At 48.0% G+C, this 15,541-nt stretch overlaps 1 protein-coding gene across 4 annotated transcripts in view; it reads right to left on the reverse strand.

Moving 5' to 3' along the window:
* Positions 1 to 15,541, reverse strand: part of ASTN2 (astrotactin 2) — a 1,047,916-nt gene that overhangs the window by 283,590 nt on the left and 748,785 nt on the right. The window lies entirely within an intron of this gene.

Genomic DNA, 15,541 nt, shown 5'->3' on the forward strand with positions numbered 1-15,541 from the left:
AGAGCCTGGTGAGTTGGGGGGGTGGCGGGCTTGCTGGGATGGAGGCCTCTGGCTCCCTGAATCCCAGCTCCGAGAACAGAGTGCTAATGACAGCTTCTAGAATCCAGCAGGCTAGGGCTTGAGTCCCGGCCCACCACTGAGTAGCTGCAGGATCTTGAGAGCAAGCTGCTGGTCCACTCGGAACCTCAGTCTCCTTGTCTATAAAAGTGAGATCTCAGGGTAGTTTGAAACATTTAATGGGATAAAGCTGCCAGCTGCTCAGGACACAGTCTGATGTTCTATAAACTGTATATTTGGCTGTGAAACGTCCCCTTACATAAGCAGCGATGACGGTGAGCCAGCATGAGAGGGGACTGAGGACAGCATGGAGTGCTTGAGGCTGAGCTGGAGAGAATGGCTGTCTGCGTGCTCAAGTGAAAGGATCCCAAGATACCTTTCAGATCGGACTTCTCCTTTCAGAGATAGGCAAACTGAAACCTGGAGAAGAGGTGTGAAACTGTCATGGACAACCAATGGCTCAGACGCAAGACCATCTCTCTGCTCCTAGGCCAGCGCTCTCTCTGTCTCAACTTCTTCAGATGCCTCTGTCCCTTCACTGCAAGGCCACCCCAGCGAACAGAAGAAAGACCTCAGGGTGATCTCAGGGCACTTGAACCCTGAGCAAAGGTAGCCTTAAGGTGTGGCGAACGGGATGACTGTGCATTGCAGGGAGACATGCTTCAATCTTCTAGACAATAGATGTGCCTGAAGTTGGAACAGCCTGTCACTGAGAGGTGGTGAGCTTGCCTTAGCTGGGGTCATGCAAGGGGAACTTGACAGACACTTGGCATGGACAGTATCCAGGGCATTTTCGTATTCAAACCTGACTTCTGAGGTCCCTTTTTATTCATAAATCCTCAGTTAGAAATACTGACCACAATCTGGAGAGAAGGAGCGGGGAAGGCGAAGAACAAAGGGAGGGAATGTTTATCGCTTCATTTTGCCACCTGGAATACACAGCCTTGAAATGAAAATCAGAAACAGGCAAGCAAAAATCCGTGAGGCCAAAGCAACGCCTTTGAAGCCTGGATCTCGGCAGTTCAAAAGGACACATGCAAGCGTTGTGTGGCTTGGGTCACCCTCCTGTCTGTGCTCCACGTCCCCAGGCACTGCCCCCCAGGCACCCGTGAAATGTGTCTTCTATTCATTCATTTAGAGAACACGTTCCCCATGTCTGACCCCTGAGCAGGCCGCACTCCAGGGGCGGACACATTATCCCCACCTTCAACATCACCAGCGTCTTTGTCATCGTTGTCCCTCACAATTAGTGACTAAGCTTCTACACTTTGCTAGGACCTGGCTAAGCACTTCACATCCATTTAATCATTTAATCTTCGCAACGACCCAAGGCAGTCATCATTATCTTCATTTGACACAAAAGAAAAAAAAAATGAGGTTCAGAGTTAAGAGGTAGTGAAGCTGGGGTTGGAACCAGGTCTGTCTGACCGCACAGCTGGGGAGGTAAGCGGCTGGGCCTAGGACTGTTGACTGGGCCTGTGTGTTCACGATGCCGAGTTTCTGGGTCCAAACTTGTACATGTAAGCATGTTATTCTGTGCATCACATGTGTACCCGTGTTCATCTACATGTGTGCCTGTGATCATGGATTCTGCCCAGGTGGAATGGCCTTTGATTAGTCTGCACACTTGGGTACGTGGAGCAGCCCTGTGAAAATAAAAAGAGAGCCTGCCAGGGGCCACGGAAGTGCCCCCAAGTAGCATGCAACCCCGACGAGGGTCTAAGGAACAAAGCTTCCTCATGTCCCCCTCATGCGGTGGCCTCTGGTTTACAGAGCTTCCCTTAGAGACATAATGAGGTGGAGGGTGTCCCCCTGCCCTAGTCAGTCAGCAAACACATCCTGAGTGGAGCCCTGAGCTGAGCACTCAAGGACCCAGAGACAGACTGGATTCTCCCCGAGCCCTTGAGATCTTCCCAGCCATGTGTGGGGGAGACAATACACCAGCCACGCAGAACAGGCAGTGGGGCTGGTTACTGGGGATTCCGGAGGGCTGGAGGCTTCTGCACGAGACCCAAGGTCTCCTCCTTCCCCACAAGACCCAAACGCTTGTTTCTCGAGGGCACGAGGAAGACGTTTCTGAAGACTGGCATCCTGCTCTGTCCACACTGCATCCTTGCTGGGTAATCTGGAGCAAAGCACTCAAACCTCGGTTTTCTCATCTGTAAATTAGGGACCCTGAGAGCTCTTCATCCTGCCTTAATGAAATCACAGTAATAAGGATGATGGCAATAGCTGTTGGCTGAGCACCTCCTAGGCACCAGGCAATGTTCCTTGTACTTTACATGAGCTCTCACCCAACCACGTGAATTAGGTGCCGTCAAACCAGGCCCCCCACCACCCCCCGTTCAGAGGTGGAAAAGCTGAAGCACAAAGCAGTTATGTAACTGCTTAAAACCACAGCTGGGAAGTGGGAGATCTCAGGTGGTCTGACCCCAGAACCCACACCCTACATTACTGTACAGGTGCAGGGCGCTGAAGATGCTGTCCATGACAGTCTCAAGCTCTCAAAGCTCGAAGAGCCGAAGCACCCCGGGGTGTGCTGAGCCCAGATAGGCTGACACCGAAAGAAGGGTTCTGTTACTCATTGCGACTTACACACCAGTGCTCCGCTCCACAGGTGACCTCAGGACCCTTATCCAACACCATGAGATGGGCATGATCACACCCCCCCCCACCCCCCTGGCCCGGCCCCATACAGGCTCTGAGATGTGAACTGACTTCCCTGGACTTACACGTGGAGCACATTTGGAAAGAGGGATCTGAAGGCAAGCTTATCACTTTTCACTTTACCATCTAGCATCTCCACTTCACGGCTTCTCTGGCTTTGATTTTCTAATTGCAGAGGAGGGGGACAGTGACCCCCTTGCCAGCCCCACGTTCCTCTCCTCTAAGCCTTCTGCCTTCTCTTTAAGCCGGGTTTGACTCTGTGGGCTAATCTGACCTCGGTACGTGGCAGCACACTGGCCAGACTCGGGACGGCAGGGGGCCGGCTCATACTCTTCTGCTTGGAGGAAAGTTGTCTCCCTGAGCTTCTAGAGGAAAAGCATGGGAAAGAGGGAGACTACAGAAAGATGGGAGTTCTCAAGCTAGTGCAAAGCGCAGGGAGAAGGGGGTGGGGGCGGATCAGGGAGTGAAAAGGTAGCCACAGCAAAGAACAAGGACCTAGGGTGGTCGTTCCCAACTGCGCCCCTTCACGTCTGCCTGGGCGATGGCCACAAGTCCTGCATGGCCTCTGCCAGCAGAGGGCGCCCGGGGCCTTCGCATCAATCAGCTCTCCCCGGAGGCAAAACAGGACACGCAAGGAACGGAGCTGGGGGAGCTGGGGACGCTCCCCTGGGCTGGGGACCCCAGACACAGCCCAGAGGGCAGCTCAGAATCCACCCATCTGGGGAAGGTGACGGGGAGGATAGCAGGGTGCTTGCCTAAACTCAGTTGGCTCGAAAACAAATCCAGATTCTCAGACTTGGGTATGGGTGGGTGCGTGTGTAGTCGAAGCTACCAGGCAACTACCGAATCCTAATAGCAGGAAGATAGGAAGCAGAGTAAGTACTGTCTGTGTATTGATCCTATCTGTTGATCATCAGCTATGTGCTTGGTAGTGTGCCAAGACACATGTGAGTGCGTGTGTCATTTTTAATTGCACGAGAATTCTGTAACTACTATTATTATTCCCGTTTACACGTGAAGAAATGGATACTCAGAGAGGTCTAGGAACCTGTCCACCTGAGGGCCACCATCAGGAAGTGACAATGGGGCTCCTAGCTTAGCATCTGGTACTCAGGGAGCACACGTTCAAGGCATCAGTCCAGACCACGTGCTCTTGATCCAGAGTAACCTGAGAGCAGGGCAGAGACAGGTGTGCTTCTGAGCCCAGGGATGCAGTCATGTGTGTGTGTGCATAAATGTATGTGTCTCAAATAGCAACAGGGGCACTGTTTCTTTGTACAAACCTCTCCCCCCAAATATCCATGAAAATAGTTCCATCTCAACTGATATTAGATGGAAACAGCTCATCAGATGTTTAAAACAGCACATCCTGGTCCCCTGGATCTGAGGAGAACTCTGGGAGTGGGAGGTCTCTTTGATTCCACAGACTTGGATTGGGGTTCCCCCATGCTACAGGGACTGTGGTGAACCCTCGGGGAACAGCAGGGGAATTACCAGGGCTGCCTGCAGCAGAATGCAGGCACCGTGTAAAAAGGCCTCCACCATCTAGCCCCTGCCTCTTCCTTCTGCTTTATTTCATGAAGCACAGCCATCTGCCTACCGCCAGGCTGCACCGACTGGCCTGATGTTCCTCTTGTGGGGCATACTCACTTCCTGCAAAGGATCCACTCTGGATTTGCCTTCTCTCGGGAAAGCTCTTGCCCTGCCCCCACCCCTGAACCAGGCCAACTCCTACTTGTCACTCTGACCCCACATTAATCCTCTGCCCTGGAGAAACCTTCCCTGGGTCACTTCCCCTGTTACACCCTCTTATAAAATTGCTCTTTACTCACAGACTTAGAAAATGATCTTATGGTTGCTGGGGGAAAGGGATAGTTAGGGACTGTGGGAAGGTCATGTATACACTGATATATTTAAAATGGATAACCAACAAGACTATTGTATGGCACCTGGAGCTCTGCTCAATGTTATGTGCCAGCCTGGATGGGAGGGGGGCTTGGGGGAGAATGGATGCATGTACATATATATACATATATATATATATATATGACTGAGCCCCTTTGCTATCCATCTGAAACTATCACAACATTGCTAATACATTAAAAAAATGTTAAAAACTAAAAAAATTAATCTGATGACTATAAAAATAAATAAATAAAGCTAATTATGAAGCCTGGAAAAAGAAAAAAGAATCTTACTCTTTTCTTCCATGAAGAGTTCGATGGTTCCTATCCCAGAGGTATGCATGGGGACCTGGCTGGATACCTGCTCTTCCCACTAAACTGTGGGCTCCATGAGGACCATTCCATTTTCTGTTGCCTCTCCAGGACTGGGGGCTTCCCTAGTGACTCAGTAGTAAAGAATCTGCCTGCTAAGCAAGAGACACGGATTCGATTCCTGGGTCCAGAAGATCCCCTGAAGAACGAACTTTCATTTGATGAGCTTTGGTAACTTCATCTGCAAAACAGGAGCGATGAGTTCAACTTCAAGGGGTGAGGAGGAGGATTCACATAGAGTTGTTTTTTGGCCATTCCACTTGGCTTGCTGGATCTTAATTCCGTGACCAGGGATTGAACCCGGGCCCTCGGCAGTGAAAGCTCAGAATTCCAACTACTGGACCACCAGGGAGCTCTCCCTGAATTATCTTTAATGCCAGTCCCTCTTCTTGAGTCCCACACCAGATTCTGGATTTCTTTGAGAGCCTCAGAGAGCCCAGCACAGTGCCTGCTCACAGCCTAAGCTCCCCCAAGCATCTGTTCAACTGTGTGCCGAGGGGGAGGTGGCCTCTTCAGTCCCCATGCCACCAGCACACCACCTCCAAGTCACACAAACCTGGGCAGCATGCCCCCAGAGCCCGCGCCTCCTGTAGCTTTCCTGTCATCAGCCTTGCCCCATGCTGATAGGAATGCCAAGCAAGGGGAGCCGGCCACCCTCCCCCACCCCTCACAAGGTTTCACTTCTTGCCTGTCCCCATCTAAGAATATGTATAAGCATTTTGGATATATTAATACACAGCGACCAGCATGCAAGAGCCGATCACCCCTCAGTTCTGGGGAAATTAGCATTTAAATTGAGGTATTTCAGGGAAGTAAATCACCCCAGAGCCAGCCAGCACTGTCTGCAGCCTTTTCTTATGGAGAGAAGACAAGGAATCTTGGCCTGCGTGCTGCTGAGTTCGCAGGGAGGGGCCACTCTCCTTGGCACTCCGAGGCTGTCCACAGCAGCCCCAAAAGGGTGCCCCCAAACTCCCAACACTCACGAGGGCATCTCCCCTGGTTTAAACAAGGACCTGTAACTTACCTCCAGCTAAGCTGAGTCTTTTTGCCAAGGGAGATGACTTTGGCTAAGATGTGGTTTCTTCTGGGATCAAGGAGTTGGGGGGCCTGTCCTCCTCGTGGCTTGATGACTGCTTGGTCGGGTGGCTGGGGAAGCTCCTCCCTACCTCTAGAACTGGGAGGGGTGGGAGACCGTGCCAAGTATTTGTTTCTCTGAACCTCAGACTGAGAGACATTGGGCTAGATTTTGTAGCCATCCTGTAGGTGCCAGAATCATAGGGTCTCATGTTGATTAAACTGATGCTCACACTTGTTCACACCCACCCCAAGTTCTGCCCTTTTATGAGACAGAAACTGTTCTCATGTGATTTGCTTCTTAATTAGGAGTCTTCAGGCAAGTGCTCTGTTCCAGTGTTCCAAACCGAGTCATTCTTTCATTCAACTTTTCATTCATTCAACATATTTTCACTATTATGTGCCTGGCATTGGGAAAACAAAGAAAAAACAGACGTTCTCCATCCTCAAGGTGCTCTCAGTCTAGTATGAGACGCGTGTACAAATGCTTCCTACATACATGTGTATATGTGTGCCAGGTGAATGCTAGTGTTGAAAATGTTAAAGACTTTTTCCTTCCCTATAAACCACATTGGTCTATGGCAGCCCACCTGCTAAATCAAAGACTTCCGCTCCTTCGATAGAAGAGCAGATGCCTTCTAGAAAAGAAAGAGAGCCATCCCTCAGCTTTGGGCTAGACGTCAAAGCTGACTTTGTAGTGTCTTGAGCTAGACAACAGTTTTGAAAGCCAGCCTGTGCTGGGAGTGAAGGTCCTTTCTATATCAAAGGCAGGCCTGGCCAACCCAGATCATAATATCTTATTTTAACATGCAGTTGGTATAGGCTATGACCTCAGGGGAGTTCCCAGAGGACAGAGAAAGGAAGGTGAAAACCCTTTTCCTACCACTAGCATGGGGAGGAATTGCCTAGCAGAGAAGACCAAGGCCAAGTGGCCAAGAGTTCAGGCTTGAGAGTCACTGACCCTATTTCTGGGCTTTTTGGGAGTCCATGCCTCTCCTTACTCACTGCAGCCTCGATGGCGGTTCTAATAAATGTTTAAATGCCAATAAGAAAAACCCATGGTGATGGGGGTGAACAGCAGCAACAGGGTTTGCTCCCCCAGATCTGAATATAGTCTTGGGGGGGGTTGTGAGCCCCTTTATCTGACAAGCCAACAGGAGGTCCCATGGCTAGCAGTAGGTGGGCAAGAGACCAGGAGAAGTCAGCTCCCCACCCCCAAAGTCTTGTACCCACAGGGTAAGAGAATAAGACAAGACTTTCTGGTACAACCCCCCTCCTCCAGTGGAAGCAAGATGGGGAAGGAGGCCTGAGATTAAAACAAGGGTCCCGTGGAGAGTGGGGACTTCATGACTCGGACGGGGCAGTGGATTCCAACACATAGCCCCTCAAAAGAAACACCTAAGACCATCCACATATCACCGTGGGTGCCAGCGCAAGGGCTGAGAGCCAAGCTCAAACAGGAAATCATTTGGTGAATGCCAGCAAGGATCAGACCACACCCGTGCCAAAGTCATTCTCCCCCCAACCCCTCTCTGTATCTTGAGGCCACGTGGAAGTCAGGGAGACTGCCTGGCAAGGGAAAGACAGGGCTGGCTGGTGAGGTGTTCAACTCTGAATAGAATAGACAGTTATCTTAAAGAGTATGTTCTGTATTCTTAATTGGCAAGTTGACTTTTTTTTGCTATCAGTAGAAACAAAGCTTGAGGGAAAGATTATGTCAACTGTAAAATATAAAGAAGACTACAGTGTTCTGTATAACTGAGTTGCAGTGAAAAAAAAAAAAATGTTTGAACCCTTAACTAGTTAAAGACATGCTGCTACTGTTAAGTCACTTCAGTCGTGTCTGATTCTGTGTGACCCCAGAGACGGCAGCCCACCAGGCTCCCCCATCCCTGGGATTCTCCAGGCAAGAACACTGGAGTGGGTTGCCATTTCCTTCTTCAGTGCATGAAAGTGAAAAGCGAAAGTGAAGTCACTCAGTCGTGTCCGACTCTTAGCGACCCCATGGACTGCAGCCCACCAGGCTCCTCCGTCCATGGGATTTTCCAGGCAAGAGTACTGGAGTGGGGTGCCATAGCCTTCTCCGGTTAAAGACATGGGTACAGGTTAAAATGTGATAGTTTAAGATTCATAGAAGAGGTTCACAAAACCAGGGAGGGAGCACTTAACTCAGAGAGGGACGCCAGGGAGGCTCCCTGACAGAGGTGAGTCTTGACCGATTGGCAGGGGTTATCCAGGGAGACAGTGAGGAAGGGAGGTGGTCGTGGGGTCCAGGCACAAGTAATAGCACTGCCAAGCCCAAAGGTGTGTGGGTGCGTATGTGTACATGCATTATGTGATGCTAAAGAATGTGGTTATTCTGAGGGCAAGGAGACCCATTACAGGTTTTATTTATTTATTTTTTTTCTTCTTTCAGCCAGCATTTTATTGAATATTCTTAATGGAATATTTACATTGGCATTTACACATTATCTTATCATATGGATCAGTTCAGTTCAATTCAGTCGCTCAGTCGTAAGCAAGAGAGTGATGCCATTCAGCTGGATCTTTAGAATGACTGCCGGGATGCAGGGTAGAGGATGGGCTGGGAAAGGAACAAGGCTGGGGCAAGGGAGAGAGAGTTTGAGTTTTACAGCAATCCAGCCAAGATGTGATGGAGGAGCTGGATGGCAGAATACAGGGAAGAGGACAGGTCTGAGGGAGCCTCAGGAGGTGGAACCTGCTGGTCGCCATCACCGCTGCACGTGGTGGGGGCTGGAAGAAGAGTAACGGACGAGCCGGGCAGTGCTGCCATGGATGGCCGCGCTCTGCCTGCCTGTCTCCATTCCAAGCCTGGTAGGTCTTGGCTGCAGGATCTATGTGGCAGATCCCCCTCTCATTCAGGAGTCTGGAGGAGACACAGCATACACCAGCTGTCTGTTCTGGTTTCGGACACCATCCACTCTCCCGGGGCCTATCACTGAAGTCTGTTAACTGAGCTCTCAGTGTCCAGCCTTATCCCTCCAATGTGTTTCCCATCCCATGGCCAGAAGGACTGGCTCAAATGTCAGTCCTAACTCCAGGATGCCACTGGCTCCACGTATTGGTGTTCTGTTGCTATCACGACGAATCACTGCAACCCTCGTGGCTTACAACGACATCAACTTACTATCACAGAGTTCTGTAAGTCAGCTGTCTGACGGGGGTTTCCAGGCTAAAGTCGAGGTGTCAGCCAGTCACATGCATACTTTCTGAAGGTTCTAGATGAGGATCCATCTCTTTGCCTTTTCCAGCTTTTTGAGAACACCCCCATTCCTTGGCTCCATCTTCAAGCTCGTCAAGACAAGTCAAGTCCTTCTGGCATCACAAGACTCTGAGCTCCTCTCTGCCCTCTGTCTTCCACTTTAAGGACCCGTGAGATTACATTGGGCCCACCTGGATTGCATGGGATAATCCCTTTACTTCAAGATCAACTATTAGTAACCTTATTTCTATTTTCACCCTTAATCTCCCTGTTCCCTGTAAGATAATTTATTCTAGGGACTAAAACATGGACAGCCCTGGGGCCATTTTTCTGCCTACCACACTCCAGTTTTGTGTCCCCACCTCCCCCTCCCCCCAGAATTTGTTGATGTCTCTCTGTTCATTTGGGGGATCAATGCCCCTTCCCTGAGTTTCCACAGCTCCCATCCTTCCCCGATCCTAGCATTTTCACACTGGACTTTTGGTCCTGGTCACTTGGTGTCTCTCTCACTGGCCCAAGAACACTACAGGACAAGGACCACATCTGTTTTATTCACTTCTGTGTATCCAGCCTTGGCACAGTGGCTGAAGCACAAATTAGGGGCTTAATAAGCGCGTATTCAGTGAACGAATGTATGCCTCCTAGTTGAATGGAATGGGAGTAGGGTTGGGGGGGAGGAATCTTTCAGCTGCAGTCCTGCGATCCCCCTCCTGTGAGGCCTGGATCATCCTCTCAGCCATCTCTTCCAAATTCACGCTGAAACCTAACCCCAGCGTGATGGTATTTGAAGGTGGGGCCTCTGGGAAGGCGGAGTCCTTCCAGATGAATGGAATGTGTGTCCTTATAAAAGAGGCCTCAGAGAACTCCTTGTCCCTTCTGCCATGTGAGGACATGGGGAGAAAGTGTCATCTGTAAGCCAGAAAGTGAGGTTTCACCAGGCACTGAATCTGCCAGTGCCTCGAGCTTGGACACCCCAGGGTCCAGAACGGTGAGAAGTAAATGTCTGCTGTTTAGGCCACCCAGCCTACAGTATTTTGTTATAGCAGCCTGAACAAACTAGAACACTTTTCAATAATCTTGCAGCTTAAGTATCATTACCTCAATGATACAAGTGAGGAAGCTGGGGTGCAGAGAAGTGAGGTCATTTTCCTAGGGTCACGCAAAATTAAATCAGGACCGTCACCTCATCTCCCCCACCAGCCTCCTCCCTGACCATGCTCACACCTGTCTTTCTCACTCCCGCTCCACCCTCCGTCATACACAGATGTGCATTCACACACAAGGGCTTCCCTGGAGGCTCAGCAGTTAAGAATCCACTGCCAATGCAGGAGATGCGGGTTCGACCCCTGAGTTGGAAAGATCCCCTGTTAAAGGAAATTGCAAATTCCAGTATTCTTGCCTGGGAAATCCCACAGACAGAGGAGGCTGGCAGGCTACAGCCCGTAGGGTCACAAGAGAGTCAGACACAACTTAGCAACTAAATAACAACGATAATTCACACGCACATACACACACACACAGAATATGAAGCCCGGGTTTCACACTGCCTAAGTCTTCCCTCTTTAAATGCAAAGCCGCTTCCGCCAGTGGCACCAAACTCACTTTAGCATTCCAGGCATGGATGCTACTAACTCCTGCCCTAGTAATTGCGATCCCTGAAATTGAAAGAAATTGCAGGCTAGAGAAACATTATCTTCTCCTCAGCCGCTTCGCCCTCCATCGCCTCGCCTGTGTGTGTCAGCACGGGACTCCTCATGCTGTCATAACAAGGGGAACAAGCCTAGTTGCTGTCATCGGGGCCTCTGCAGCATCTTTCCGAACGGTCCCTCCAGTTCTCAAGAGAAGGAATCAAAGTCCTGATAGCCGGGCATAACATTTCAGAGCTGGGGGTGGGGAACGTTTGACATCACTAGGTCCAACCTCTGCATTTTTCCAAGCAAGTGCCACCATTATCTCTGTTTTTCAGGTGCTATAAATGAGATCTGAAGAGGGAAATTGGCCTTACCCCAGATCACACAGGTGTGCAGGTGCAGCCAAAGGAGACCCCAGCCTGCCCCCGCCTCCTCACACAGAGGTGCAGGGTCTGGTGCAGAATCCCCTGACCGGAGGAAACAGCTGCCCGGATGATGGGAGGGGCACACTTAGCCCAGATCTCTCATCTCTCTCTCCAGCCCCTGGGCTGCAGGTTCCAGGGTCCCTTCCTCTCCCCCGGGGTGGGGGTGGGTCTAGCTGCTAATTTTATCACAGTCAAGGTCAGAAGCCAATATCCCTGTACCTTTAAAAATATTTCTGTGAGCAAAATATTGAATTCTAATTATACATGCATGCTGAAGTATTTGGGGAGAAATGCACTAATGCCTGAAATTTACTTTGAATTACATCAAAAAATAAGATGGATCGATGGGTAGACAGAAGGATAAATATGTAGTAAAAGAAATGTATAAAAATGTTAATGACTGAATTTAATGGTAGATATATATGAGTAGTTGCTGTAAAATTCTCTCAACTCTATTGATGTTTTAAAATTTTTATAAAATTGTTGAAAAAGTTAAAAAAAAAAAAAAGAGAGATTTCAAGTCCAATAGGATCTTTATATTCTGGTGTTCAGCGCCCCTCCACCCCACACCGTTATTCATGTCTGTCTCAAGGGTCTAGCAGAACAGCAGACGTAGAACAGGGACACAAAAGCACTTGCCAAATGACCCCAAGGGTGGAGGCAATTGAGTCTCCCTAAATCCCAGTGTGTGTTCTCACTGTTCCTCATGCCTGCTCAGGCCTGCCCTGGATGAGACCAGTTCTGTGAAGCTGCGCCACAAACTGGCTGTGTGGCAAGTCACTTCCCTTCTCTGAGGGCCTTTTCAGCCCTGAGGCCATTTCCTCAACTAACACAGATGTCTCTGAACAGCTCCAGCCTGAAGGGCTAAGAGGAAATTCCCAAGAGGAGAAGCCCTGATCCTGTGGACACTGTAGGTTTTCTGAAACGGTCTTTGCAGCCAGACACACCTGAATTTGTATCTGGGTTCCACCCCCAGTCCCTTGTGTGGCTCTGGTTGCACAGAATGATGAATTTTTTTCTGGGCCACTGTTTGCTTATCAGAAAAATAGGAGTATCATTTTTATAAGCAAAAAGGAAATCAATCCTGGATATTCACTGGAAGGACTGATGCTAAAGCTGAAGTTCCAATTATTCGGCCACCTGATGTGAAGAACTGACTCACTGGAAAAGACCCTGATGCTGGGAAAGATTGAGAGCAGGAGAAGAAGGGGACAACAGACGATGAGACGGTTGGGTGGCAACATCCAAGTTTGCTCCAGGAGCAAACTCCGGGAGATGGTGAAGGACAGGGAAGCCTGGCGTGCTATAGTGCATGGGGTCACAAAGAGTCGAACATGACCTAGCGACTGAACAACAACAACTGTTTGTTTATCAGAAAAAAGGGGAATAATGCGGTTCAGATAGTAAAGAATCTGCCTGTGATGCAAGAGACCTGGGTTCGATTCCTGGGTTTGGAAGATTCCCTGGAGGAGGAGATGACTATCCATTCCAATATTCTTACCTGGAGAATTCCATGGACAGAGGAGCCTGGTGGGCTACAATCCATGGGGTCACAAAGAGTCGGACACAACTGAGTGACTAAAACTTTCATTTCACTTTTGCCTCACATACTTGCTGCAAAGATTAAGAAAGTCCATAATATGAACAGCTCAGCAGAAGGCCAGAGACTAGCAAGCTCTCAGTAAATGGTAGCCACTGCTGCTGTAGAAAGCACTGCTCCAGCACAGTTTAACATTCTTAAAAAGCCTTGATTACGAATAAGAAAGATGCAGATTTTAGAGCTGAAATAGACCTCAAATTCTTTTCTTTTACTCCTTTCCACCCAGCATACACAGCTTGTCCAAGTCACATGACAGAGCTATAATAAGAATGCAGGGCAGGTGGTCACTAATTTGGGATTTTTTTTTTTTGTACATGAATTTTTTTTTTTTTTCCTGGTTGTTTGATTCTTCTGTAACCACATACCCTACTCCTGGCTTCTAGGAGAGTTATTCATGCTCTGGGCAATGCCCCCAGCCTCATGTGTTGAATACTTCTCTTCCTACCTCAGCATACACTGAAATTGTTGTGGGGTGTCTATTTCTACCACATTCAGAGACTATGTCTTCTCTCTCCTTCTCCAGCTTCCAGCAAAGCTTTAGGTATATAGAAGAATCTCAAAAACTGTGAAATTGGACCTCCAGTAGGTTGGATTCCAAATTAAAAGAATAAAAAGATGCTTCAATGCTAATTATTAGAGAAATGAAAATCAAGCTACAGTTACCATAAGGTATCGATACCATTGCCATTCTGACTGGTCAAAATGACCAACATAAAAAAGTCTGCAGTCAATAAATGTTAGAGAGAATGTAGAGAAAAGGGAATCCTCCTACAGTGTTGGTGGAAATGTAAATTGGTAGAGCCACTACGGAGAATGGTATGGAGGTTCCTTAAAAAACTAAAAACAGAGCTATGATATGATCTAGAAGTTTCACTCTTGGGCATAAATATGAAGAAAACCACAATTCGAAAAGATACATGGGCCCCAATATTCACTGTAGTACTGTTTACAATAGCCAAGACATGAAAGCAATCTAAATGTCCATTTACAAATCAATGGATAATAAAGATGTAATACATCTATACAATGGAATATTACTCAGCCATAAAAAGAATGAAATCATGCCTTTGCAGTCATATGAACAGACCTAGAGATTATCTTCCCTGGCAGCTCATCTGGTAAAGAATTCACCTGCAATGCAGGAGACTCCGGTTCAGTTCCTGGGTTGGGAAGTTCCCCTGGAGAAGGGATAGGTTACCCAGTCCAGTATTCCTGGGCTTCCCTGGTGGCTCAGATGGTAAAGAATCCACCTGCAATGTGGGAGAACTCTATCCCTGGGCTGGGAAGATCCCCTGGAGAAGGGAATGGCAACCCACTCCAGTATTCATGCCTGGAGAATTCTATGGACAGAGGAGCCTGGCGAGCTACAGTCCGCGGGGTTGCCAAGTCAGACACAACTGAGCGACTAAGCACAGCACAGAGATGGTGGTACTGAGTGAAGTAAGTCGGAGAAAAGACAAACGGCACGTGATATCAGTTATATATGGAATCTAAGAAAATGATACAAATGAACTTATTTATAAAACAGAAACAAACTCACAAACATAGAAAACAAACTTACGGTTACCAGAGAGGCAAGGTGGGAAGGGGGATAAATTGGGAGGCTGGGATTAGCATATACACACTACTGTATATAAAACTGATGATCAGTAAGGACCTGCTTTATAGCACAGGGAACTCCACTCAGTAATACTCTACTCAGTATTACTCTGTGATAACCTATATGGTAAAATAATCTGAAAAAGAATAAATATATGTATGTGTGTGTGTATATATATATATTTATATAAATATAACTGAATCACTTTACTGTACACCTGAAACTAATACGACTTTGGAAATCAACTATACTCTAATATAAAATAAATTTTTAAAAAAGAAGATGATTCAAAACTTTAACTTAAAGCAAAAGATAGGAAAAAAATCAGAGGCACATTTGAACTGACCACACAGCATCGATGCATTTATCATAACATCATTTCTGATAGTAGTTAGAGAGGGAAAACTTTTTTTTTTTTTTAATCCAAGCCATGAGGTACCCTTTGGAATCTGAACATGTGACCTCACTATAGCTGGTTCTGGTGTGAATTTGTGGCTGGGGTCACATCTTTGAAAGTTTCTACTTCCCTTTTCTTTCCCATTCCCCCTAGGGTATCTTGGAAGTCTTCCCATATAGCCATCTCTAATGAGCTTTGCAAAATGAGAAAACTACTACTGCAGAAGAAAAATCTAACAGCGACTGCTTTCTTGTTTGCTCTCTCTCTCTCCTCTTTCTCATTCCCTTTTTTTATTAGTCATTAGTAATGGAGGAAAAAAAACACCCAAAGGCAGTAGAGAGGCAGCAATGTGCATGCACTTCCTGCAACACTTACTAATGAGGAGCCCTAACCATCCTTCACTTTCCTTCATTTTCAATTCCCAACACATCTGACATCAGTTGCAGCCGAATCCAGAACCCAGCCAGTGTGGACATCAGCTAGTTTACATGATGACCAAGGTAAAGCATGCATACTGTTATAGGACAGTTGGAAGTGGCTTTTAAGTGTTCCTTAAAAACCAACAGATGTCAAAATTCTAAACGGACCCAG

This window comes from Bos taurus, chromosome 8 (assembly GCF_002263795.3).
Source record: "Bos taurus isolate L1 Dominette 01449 registration number 42190680 breed Hereford chromosome 8, ARS-UCD2.0, whole genome shotgun sequence".
In the NCBI taxonomy this organism is placed as follows: Eukaryota; Metazoa; Chordata; class Mammalia; order Artiodactyla; family Bovidae; genus Bos; species Bos taurus.